Below are 9,510 nucleotides of genomic sequence, written 5' to 3'. Positions count from 1 at the left end.
TTTTTTTTTATCTTGAACCCGCAGTCATAAACTGGAGGCTCCTAGATGTGTTTGGCCTATAAGATGTTTTGAATATCAGATTTCACATAAGAATCTCCATTTCAGGATCCTCTTTAAAAAATAAGAAGATCTGACAACATAGCCCACATTCCTAAAAAGGCTGAGAAGTGACCACTCTTTAAGTGGGAACAAGCTCTCAGCTTTACCTCAATCCCTACTGCTCCCTGATGTCCAACACCCAGCTGTCAGGCATTATTTTACAATCTCCATTAAAGACATTCAACTAGTTTCAGATCTTCTCTTGTCCTTGGGTACAAAGATGTAGCCTCTCAATCTCCATCATTCTAGGAAGTCACATTGTCAGCATTTTAACATAGTGTTAAGTATTTTTTTTTTTCTCAATTTCTCCCTATGATCCAGCTATGGGCCTACCATCATTTTTATCCTTTTTTATTTTGACTTATTGACTTAATTTCAGAAAGTGGAGAGTTTATTATGTAACCATTCTAGCATAATAAAATGCCAACTGAATTTATTTAAATAGCAGTTTGGTGGCTGAGGTTGATAGGCTCTGAAAATTATTATCCTCTTTTCTAGAGATTATCATATGTTCAAGGTATTGAGCTGTTTTTCAGAATATACTTTTAGTGGAAAATCAAGTTATTCCCAAGTTTCTCAGCACATAAAAATAAATTGAAGAAAAACCTAAAATAAATTCATTCTTAATGTGATGGCAATAAGCCATCGTTAAATGCAGAAATAAACCATAGTTGACATGGCCCAATTGGGAGAATTGAATAGAAAATCCGAACCAATGAAATGATGCGTAGTTGCAAGTTTTCAAGTGGGTTTGTTGTCAATAAATAATGAGGTCTTGACCAATAGGTCAATAGGAACTAATTGATCTGCTTTAGTTAGCAAAAAATAATCATTTTATTCATTCATTTATTCACTTATTCATTCGAGAAATATTTATTAAGTGCCTACTATGGACAAACACTGTTCTTGGTACTGAGCACACAACAGGGAACAAACAGATGACAGTCCCCGATTTCATGAAACTTGTATTTGAGGTGGGAGAGGGATGGGGAAGAGGCAAAAGATAACAAGTAATATATGAAATTTTAAGAGATAGGAAGTGCCTGCAGAGGTGGGAGATGTTATTTGGCCTGGCCTGGAAGACCTCTCTGATACAATGGCATTAGATCAGAGACCTAAAGGAAACAAGTGAGTCATGCGCATATCCAGGGAAAATGCATTTCGGGCAGGGAGGATGGTCGTGGCAAAGGTTCTGAGGCAGAACCTGCTTGAAATGTTCAAAGAACAGAAAGGCTGATGTGGCTGGAACAGAGAGAAGGAGGGCAAGAGTGGTAGGACATGAGGCCAGACAGATGAAGAAAGATCCATCATGTGGGATCTGGAGGCCAGCATAGGAACTTGGCTTATTCTTCCACATGAGATGAGACACTGTTAGAGGATTTTGAGAAAAGGAGCGATTTTTAAAAAAAATTTTTATTTCAGCATATTATGGGGGTACAAATGTTTAGGTTACATATATTGCCTTTGCCCCACCTGAGTCAGAGCTTCAAGCGTGTCCATCCCCCAGACGGTGTGCACAGCACCCATTAGGTGTGTATATACCCACCCCTTTCTCCCCCTTCCCATCTGCCTGACACCCGATGAATGTTACTACTAAATGTGCACTTAAGTGTTGATCGGTTAATACCAATTTGATGGTGAGTACATGTGGTGCTTGTGTTTCCATTCTTGTGATACTTCATTTAGTAGAATGTGTTCTAGCTCTATCCAGGATAATACGAGAGGTGCTATATCACCATTGTTTTTGTGGCTCAGTAGAACTCCATGGTATACATATACCACATTTTATTAATCCACTCATGTATTGGTGGGCACTTGGGCTATTTCCACATCTTTGCAATTGTGAATTGTGCTGCTATAAACATTCTAGTGCGTTACTGGGCATCTACCCAAAAGAACAAAAGACATTTTATAGAAAAGGAGTGATGTTATCTGAGTTCAGTTTTAGCACATTGTCAACTTCACCATGGGCAGTTTATTCATGTAAAATGTTATTATTGATACTTTCTTACATAATCTAAATAACCCTTGTATTAGTTTTCTTTTGCTGCTATAACAGATTACTGCAAGCTTGGTGGTGCCTTAAAACAGCAAGGATTTATCTTATAGCTCCTGTGATTATAAGTCTGACGTGAGTCACACTGGGCTAAAATCAAAGTGTTGGCAGAGCTGTGTTCCTTCCAGAGGTTCTAGGGGTGAATCTGTTTTCTCACCTTTTCCAGCTTCAGGGGAAAAGCCCACGTTCCTTGGCTTGTGGCCCCCTTTCTGCATCTTAAAAGCCAGCAACATTGCATCTTTCTGATCATTCTTTACATCTCCTTCTGGCTCTCTTTCTCTGCCTCATTCTTTCACTTTTAAGAACACTTGTGATTATACTGGGACAAAACCCAGGGCATTCTCCCCATCTCAAAATCTCTGCCTTAATCACACTTGCTAAGTCCCCATTGCCACGTAAGGTAACACATTCACAGGTGCTGGCGGTTAGGAACTGGAAAACTTTAGGGGAGAACATTATTCTATCAGAACTCCCAAGTGTCATTTCTTTGCTAAATAACCATCGTCTCTCAACCCCCAACAGAGACATATACCCCTCATAGAATGTAAATTTCAGCCATTCATGAAAAAGTTGTGAATAACGTTTCGCAATGCTGTTCCAGAGGGAAATCAATGAGCAGAAATTAAAAATATCCATTTATAAATCTTATGGTTCAGAAACTTTGAGACCGTTTTTTAAACAGAAAGACTGGATGTGACCTAAAGCACACATTTGGAAGTGGAAGAGAATTTGTTGATTCAGCGAAGAGGATGGAGAAAATATCTGACTGGAAAGAGGCTTGCAGCCATCTTTAGAAATAGATGCATGAAGTTAGAGAGAGTCAGAAAAGAACACTTTGATGGAGGCCAAAAAAAAAAGATGCACTAATTCACTAGTATTTTTTTTTTTTTTTTTTTGAGACAAAGTCTCACTGTGTTGCCCAGGCTAGAGTGCCGTGGCGTCAGCCTAGCTCACAGCAACCTCAAACTCCTGGGCTCAAGCGATCCTCCTGTCTCAGCCTCCCGAGTAGCTTGGACTACAGGCATGCGCCACCATGCCTGGCTAATTTTTTCTATGTATTTTTAGTTGTCCGATTAATTTTTTTTTCTATTTTTTAGTAGAGACGGGGTCTCGCTTTTGCTCAGGCTGGTTTCGAACTCCTGAGCTCAAACAATCCGCCCGCCTCGGCCTCCCAGAGAGCTAGGATTACATGCGTGAGCCACCGCACCCGGCCAATTCACTAGTATTAATATGTCAGTGTTAGAGGGCAGCACAGGCAAAATGGTGCAGGTGCTGACAAGTGGAAGCTGGGCCTGTGTGCCCCGAAACGGTAAGAGCAGAAGGGATGTGGGTGCAGCACTGTGGGTACCTGCCTCATCCTCTTCCCTGAATACATCACGCTTATTGGACTGAGTGTACCTGGAGTGGGAATGAAGCAGGTATGAGGCTCTTGTGTATTTCTTAAGTCCTCGTGTATTTCTTAAGTCCTACCTAATACTTGGCCTACCATAGCCCTCGATAAAAACTTGACCAACTAGATTGGAACAGAAATTTTAATTTGAGAATGAAGAGGCAATAGGACCTGAATTCAGGACACTATCTTTTTTTTTTTTTTAATAGAGAAGGGGTCTGACTATTGCCCAGGAGGGCCTCAAATTCCTGGCCTCAAGGGATCCTCCTGCCTCAGACTCCCAAAGTGCTGGGATTATAGGCATGAACCACCATGCCTGGCCCTCAAGGCACTATCTTAATCTTAGTGCTTTTTCCAAAGAAGTTCTGAGAGTCTAGCCTTAGTCTCCCCTAGCTAAAATCTTCACTGTAAAGAAAAGGATCAGTGGAAATTAAGGGGACCAGAGGACAAGTAAAAGAGAAAGAACGAAGGAAAGAGCGAAAAATAGAATCAAAGTAGGCCAGCTCAGTAGGGCGTGTAATGACTTTTTGTCTCCCAATGCCTTGTGACTTTGAGCATTGAGTGATTTCCTGACACCACAGGGTTAGACAGAAGTTGTACGGAATAATGTCATTTAAGGAACTGTTTTCACCCACACTTCATGCATCGTGTCTAATAAAACATATAATGAATTGATGTAAAAAGAAATCTTACATTTTCTATGAGAGTGAATGGCAAATCTTTACTAAAAATAGTGGCCAATAATCTATTAATAAATCTTTTCTCTCTTAATAACAATGATCGGCTCCCCACCTGGTTTAGCCAAAGAGGTTCCTTATCAGGTGTTTAACTTCTAGCTTCAGAGAAGATGAGTTGCTTGCACAACTGGTCATGTGGCTGGTAAGAGGCAGATTTGGGATCTGAATCCAAGTCTGCTACTTTCAAACGTCTATTCCTTACATGGTTCCTCTCCTTCCTCCCCAGAGCTACCACTCAGTTGGGTGAGGGCCTTCTCAAATTTTGACATTATGAGCACTTTTGCATTTTGCCATTTTCACCCCAAAGAAATTCATTCTGAATCATGAAATCATCTCAATCATTTAAGAACATGTGATTTGTATCTAGCCAGTTTTGGGTTCAAATCCTGATTCTACCATTGATTATCTATGTAACATTTGACATTTCTGTGTCTCGGTTTTCCCATGTGCAAAATAGAAGTGATCATAATAGTAGCCCTCACCCCAGGGTGGTTGTGAGAATTAAATGAAAAAATCTGTGTGAGAGAATGTCCTATGAATAGTCATTAATATTATTTATCATGCATTCATTCAATAGATATGTATGATGATAACAAAGGAAGTTATCATACTTCCATCATGGAAATATGATTTCTCTCATTCAGTTATCAAAATAAACAAGTTCCTTGCAGTTAGCGTTTACGGTTCCCTGGGCAGTCACACAGGTGAAAGGCGATGATAACGCAATGTGTCAGATGTCATGATGGGGTATCCAAGCAAACCCAGGCAGGCCAGGGGAGGCTTTCTGAAGAAAGTGATGTCTAAGGGGCAACTGAAAGATAAGTAGAGTTTTAGAAAGTGAAAAATGCTTTAGAAACAATATATATAATTGTCTAGAGGTGGGCTAGAGAGATGGAAAGAAGTTCGGGATACTTGGACAGAGTGTGTGAAAAGCGGAGTGCAGAGAGATGAGGCCAGAGCAGTCAGCAGGCACCGGCTGTGGCAGGACTGGAGGCCTCCCAAACTTCAGCGTCAATCCCAACGAACTGGGAGCTGTCTGATTTCCCTGATTCTCTTCTCTTACTGGGAATGGCCAGTGCAATATTCTTTATGTTTGGTTGTATAATCATTGCAAAAATAATTAGATCACATTGCCCTATTTAGGATTCTCTTGGAAGCAGACCCCAAGAGAAGGGTTCAAGTGCAACTAATGTAATTTATTTGGGAGGCGATCCCAGGAAACACCAGCAGGGGATAAGGAAGTGAGACGACGAATGAAAGGCGTTGGGGAAAGGGCGTGTTAGCAGGCACGTTAGCGCTGGGAGCAACCAGAGCTCCATTCTACTGGAGAACTCAGGGATCCAGTTGCCCACACTGAAGGGTGAGGAAGTTGAGGTGTATAACTACTATGTCCCTGTTGGCCATTGGTTGAAGGCAGCTTCCAGGGGCCTGAACTCTCTGGCACTCTGGCTTGTCCTTTGTGCAGGTCAAGCTGCTCCCCAGCAGAGCTGTAGGGGTAGCTGTCCTCACGTAGAGGCGAGTATGGTGGGAACGCATGCACGGCACTGAGCATCTGCTACACATATTTTTAAAAGTTTGAAAAAACGACCAACCCTTACTGGGAGACAGTTCTCCATGGGTCTCTTGTGGTTTTGCACATCTTATGAACAGAGGCACTGGCTGCATTTGTCCTGGGCTATTTTTTCAAGTATATTTAAGTAATAGTAGAGATATTATCTCCCTCTGGAGCAGAGGATAGTTTTTTTTACCATTCAGTACAATAAAGTTATTTTCTCCCTCCAGGGCAAATATCAGGCAGATTTACTCCTCATTTTAAAAGATTTGAGTTCTCTAAGCTCAGGGTTCCTCAAATGTGACACAAATGCAAACCCAGAGCATGCACAGCATCTACTTGGGCCTCTTTGTGTTGCCCCTCTGGGGCTTGAGGAACAAGGGGAATGGATGTGAGCATGAAGCTTGTGCTGGTTGCTGTGCCATCACTAATAAAGTCTTTTATCTCTGACCCAGAAGTCTTGTGTCTTCTGCCAGCCTCTGTGAAATTGCGGTAGGTTAACTTGCTAGCTTGCACGTGGGGTAAGTTCTCAGATCCTTCACAGTTCTTAATGACTCTACCAAGCCAACTCACCTGATTTCCAAAGCTTTTAATAAAAAAAAAACTTTAAATATTTATTGCACTTTTCCTTTGTGGTTTTAAAATACCAAAGAGATTAGGAAGCCTTGCAGAAATCCTTATTAAAAAAAGTAAAATTTTGTGTTTCCTCTAAGATCTTCTAGCTTTTCCAAATTTTGCCATCGAGAATGTGAGCCCAATTCTGGAAAATACCTCTGAACATACATGGGTTGCCCTGATCTCTGTGTCTGTCTCACCTCATGCTTCTCTGGTTGGAGATCCTGTTATCATTAATGCGAATCCTGCAGTCCATCCATTTATGCTGTCTCGTAGATCTGCACATCTGTGGGAAGTAAGTATACAGGCAAACAGTACTATCACCTGGTACCAAAAGGGCTCTAAAATGAAACTATCGTCCTCTCCCTTCTTATTTTCTACTGTATGCTATTAACTTAGCATCTACTCATTGGAAACTTATTATGTGTCAAACATTCTAAAAAGCCTTGGGTACACCAAATCCATTTATCTTACAGATAATTATGGAGGATCTACTCAGGCACAGACCAATTCCTTGCCCTCATGGAATTTACTGGTTCATATGGAGACACATTAATCAAGTGAATGTACACATTAGTATAAAATCGTAAATGCAAATAAGAGCTATGAAAGGCCCACAGGTCTTTGGGAGCACCTAAAGGGGACATTTGACCTAATCATACTTCCCTGAGGAAGGGCTTCATGAAAAGCAATATGCAGAATGGATAGGAATTAAATAGATAATAAAGGAGAGAAGAATGCTCCAGATAGAGGGAACAGCATATGCAAAGTCCCTGTGGCAAGGAGTGCGGTGAGAAGGGACTGAAAGACCAATGTGACAAGAGCTGAAAGGGGAAGTGTGGCGGGTGATTAGACTGCAAAGGAGGTTGGAGACAGAGCCTGCAGGGTCTATGAGCCATGTTAGGAAGTTCAGTTTACTGTCTAGGTATAATAAAGCTAATTTTTCCTCCGGAGCAAAGTTCAGGCAGGCTTACGGCTCATTATAAGAGATTTGGGTTCCCTGAGATCAGGTTTCCTCAAATATGATGCAAACCCTCTTCATGCACAGCATTCACCTGGGCCTCTCTGCATTGCCCCCATGGGACTTGAAAGCAAGGGGCCCAATGTGAACATGACACTTGTGCTGCTTGCTGTGTCACAAGTAATAAAGTCTTTAAGAGCAATGCGTAGTTTAGCTTATCTAGCCTGGTTTGGCTCCATGCTTCGGGGTGAGTTTAGGTCTGTCTCTTGTGCCTAGCATTCTCCTTGGGACGCTGGCTAGGAAAGGCACATTCTTCTCTAGGCAAAGGAGGAGGGCAAGAGGATAAACTCAACCCCACAAGCACATTGCAGGACTCATGTCTGCTCATATCCCATTGGCTAACGGGCAAGTTGCATGTCCAAGCCACAGGCTTGAAGAAATATACCCTGTTTTTATTAGCAGGAACTGCAAAATCATGTGGCAAAGGACAGAATACAGAAAAGAGTAAAGAACTGGGGACATTAAATCCACCTCCTCCATCTAAGAAACCACTGGAGAGTTTTGCAGAAAAGAGACATGATTTGCTTGCAGTTTAAATAGCTGTTGTGAGAAAAGGTTATAGAGGGGCAAGGGAGGTCTGTTCTGAGGCTCTCAAATATTCTTGCCACATCTTGGTATTGTCAGACTTTTAAATTTGCTTCCAACTTCAGTTCAGTGTGAAATGCTTTCTCATGTTTGTTCTTAATTAGATTTTTGTTATAAGTCTAAACAGCAGCAAAGAGCGTTCAATAGTTTTGCTTAGTGTGTATGTGTGTGTGTGTGTGTATGTGTGTATGTGTGAGAGAGAGAGAGAGGGAGGGAGGGAGAGAGAATAGCTGTTCTAAGCACAGATTTTGAGACCTGATAAACCCAGTTTTTAACCACAGCTTGTCCAGATAGTAGCAACATGACCTTGGGTAAGTTGCTTGACTTTTCTCTGCTATGGGTTTTATTTTTCCAGTATAATGAAATTAATAATAATAATAATACCACCTCCTTTGGGGATTAGTAAGATGATTCTAAGAGATAATGTATGCAAAGTGCCATCTTACTGCTTGATCCATAATAAGCAGTTAAAACACAGTAGCTGTTACTATAATAAATATATTTATCCTTCAACATTCAGCCTTATTATAGCCAGATTACAGGTAATAAAAAAACCGTAAGAAAGAGGTGGCCACGTGATCAGAACTGTATGATAGACTAGCTTTAGAAGCAGTTCAATTATGCAACAGCTTCATAGTATGGAAATACACCTGCAGATAAAGACTAAACCAAATGAGTTAATATCTGTCTCTACAATGTTGCAGCATAAAGGGGAATATTTGGAGTTTAGCATATCATTATCCTTTTTTTTGTTTTTTGGAGACATAGTCTCACTCTGTTGCCCTGGCTAGAGTGAGTGCCGTGGCGTTAGCCTAGCTCACACAACCTCAAACTCCTGGGCTCAAGTGATCCTCCTGTCTCAGTCTCCCGAGTAGCTGGGACTACAGGCATGCACCACCATGCCCGGCTAATTTTTTCTATATATTTTTAGTTGTCCAGATCATTTCTTTCTATTTTTTTTAGTAGAGACGGGGTCTCGCTCTTGCTCAGGCTGGTCTCAAACTCCTGAGCTCAAACGATCCGCCCACCTTGGCCTCCCAGAGTGCTAGGATTACAGGCGTGAGCCACCGCGCCTGGCTCATTATCCTTTGTTGAACTTCCTTCCTCATAGCGTGTATGCTTGTTTGGTTTGCAAAAGACTGATTGAGCTTAGGAGGGGTGACTGGTCGGGCAGTCGAACAAAAAACAAAAACCATCACCAAACAAACACCAAATTAGTCTCCAGGAGAAACAGCAGCAAACAATAGCAAAGCTTGAAGCGAACTGATTATATAGATAACTCAGTGGAAATGAGACAAGTTACGCTCCAGTTATGTCATCTTCAAATTGCTACCTGTCATTGAGCAACATCGATGCAGTTGCATAGGCAGGATAGGAGAATGAACCCAAGTTACCCTTTCTGTGTACACTTCCTGACCCCTGGATGGGAGTGATCTACCAGAAGGGGACCTAAAC

Source organism: Propithecus coquereli, unplaced genomic scaffold, assembly GCF_000956105.1.
Source record: "Propithecus coquereli isolate 6110/MARCELLA unplaced genomic scaffold, Pcoq_1.0 Scaffold1, whole genome shotgun sequence".
NCBI lineage: Eukaryota > Metazoa > Chordata > Mammalia > Primates > Indriidae > Propithecus > Propithecus coquereli.
The sequence above is the reverse complement of the archived record's forward strand: the minus strand, read 5'-3'. Positions refer to the sequence as shown.